Below are 2,499 nucleotides of genomic sequence, written 5' to 3'. Positions count from 1 at the left end.
TAATTCTACTGATTTTAATAATTAATAAAAACAGGTAAAAGTGAGATAAATATTCGCAGAAGCGAATTAGAGTATAAATTTTTTACTATCTATAAATAACAATGGGACGAATTTTATATAAACTATTATAAGGAGGAATAGAATTGAGTAGGACAAAAATTCATCTCTATATATCCATTTTGTTGTCAATCCCACCCCTCCCTCATGTGAGTAAAAAATAAGAATATAGACCAAAAAAATTAAGTAGAAACAAATATGATTAGCGTTAGAAAATTTTAAAGATTAATTTGATCGAGTGAAAACTTAAAATGCCAATTTAACTAACAAACAAAATTTAAAGGACCATTTTAACACTTTACTTTTCAATAAAAGGAAAAAGGACCTACAACATGCAATGGATTTTCCCTCCTAAAAAAATTGATAGTAGTTTTCTTATTAGTAGGATAATTCAAATATGTTTTAATGCTTTTTTAAATACCTAAAAAGATATTTATAATTAAAATATGCATTCTGAATATGAAAAAAAAAAAAAAAAATAGAGATACATATAAATAATTATATATCTAAAAAAAAATATATGCATTTTAAAAAGAGATTAAATCTGGTATTCAATTTACGTTTAATTTGTTAGAGATATAATTATTCGCATGTCTCATCTTATCAGTTTAAACTTTAAAAAAAAGAATATCATGATATAATATGAGAACTTATGTGAAAGTGGTGAGTTCTGGAAGATGAAAGAGCGACTTCACGAAACTCAGAGAAGGGAGAGTGTGTTTCTTATTCACATCTCAATCACCATTCCACTTGAAAAATGGGAATGCAAAAACTATCCATACAAAATAATACTGTTGATATATATAGTCACTAATTACTCTACTGCTAACTAATTCTTCTCTCTTGTACAAAGTAACTAAGTCACTCAGTCAATTTAGACACAGATATTAGATTAAATTTGAATGTTGGAATGAAAAACACATGAAACAATTTAAACTGGTCTGAGAATACTATGGTTCCTGCATATTGGGTTATTGTATTGGTACCATCAGGCATATTAATAAGAACAGGTTTTATTTGATATAGGCATTGAAAAAATGACTTTGAATAGGCAACATGATTTGTAGCACCTGAGTCAATGACCCAGGATTTTGGACTGAAAATGGACATTGACATTATGTAAGATATACCTTGGTTTGACGGAAGTGTGGTGGCAACAATTTGATTTATGCTATGCTTTGGTTGTGCATCTTGCTGATTCAAGAGAGCTAATAATGCTTCCTTTTGCTCACCAAATCAGCGGCTTCTCCTTTTGATTTCATAAAATACAGCCATGTAAATCTACTTTTGTCGTCAACTACAGTTAAAAAATACTTGAAACCAGAAATTGAAGCTGTATTTATAGGTCCCCAAATGTCCATATGGACAATGTCAAATTTATTTTCACTCTTTGAAACTCTAGTTGCATACGGTAATCTTTTTTGTTTTGCATAGTGACATGAGTCACAAGGATTATTACAAGCAGAAAAATTCAAGTCATTGTATTCTTTTTTCATTACAACAATCCTATCATGAGGTATGTGTCCTAATCTAAGAGAAAAAGTTAGAGATATAATTATTTTTATGATTTTTTTATCCATTTAAACTTTTAAAAAAAATAATTTTCATGATAATATATGAGATTTATAAAAGACAATTTTTTTCGTTTTATCATTAAGGATCTATCATGTCAAATTGTCGGCTAATTTTTTTTTGGTGACTAATTGTTTGCTAATTTGATTGAATAGCACATATACTGTTTATATATGAGAATTAATCTCTATACATACATTATTAACAATTGACCAAATCAGTTCATTCATATAAAATATATGTTTAAATTAAATTAAATAATATATTTTTATATATAATATATTATTACGTATTTAATAACTAATTTTTTACATGCACGTAGATTTTTATCTCAGAATAAGATAACATAGTTTAATTTTTGTATTGATCATCTTTTTCTTTTGAGTTATTTGAAATGAAGTAATAAAACTATTAATAATAAGGGTGTTGATTTAATTAGTGGTAGATGCTCACTACACTATAGTAGTCTAAGAAAGAATCAATATTCCACTCTTGAAAAGAGACTTTTGAGGAGTAAACTTGTCTATTTTCAAAAGAAGATAGTTTCTTTTGTATTTCCTTCACATTTTACAAATGTTCTTATACATACTATTTGTGTCATATAGATACATAGTACAAAAGTTATTTTGACACTAAATATCTTTAGTAAAAGATTATTTATGATATAAATTAAAGCAAGTATACATGGACGACTACTCTCTATGTATGGGGAATTATCTTCCCATTTCATAGACACCTATTAGCATTAAGTCCCAAAATATATGAGATTAACTTTACATTAAATCATTAATTTAATGAACTTAATTTTTACATGCTGTTCAGTATAAATTTTCATAGAATAATTACTTATATATTATTACATTAATAAAA

This window comes from Arachis ipaensis, chromosome B10 (genome assembly GCF_000816755.2).
Source record: "Arachis ipaensis cultivar K30076 chromosome B10, Araip1.1, whole genome shotgun sequence".
Taxonomy (NCBI): domain Eukaryota; kingdom Viridiplantae; phylum Streptophyta; class Magnoliopsida; order Fabales; family Fabaceae; genus Arachis; species Arachis ipaensis.
This window is presented reverse-complemented; position numbering follows the sequence as displayed.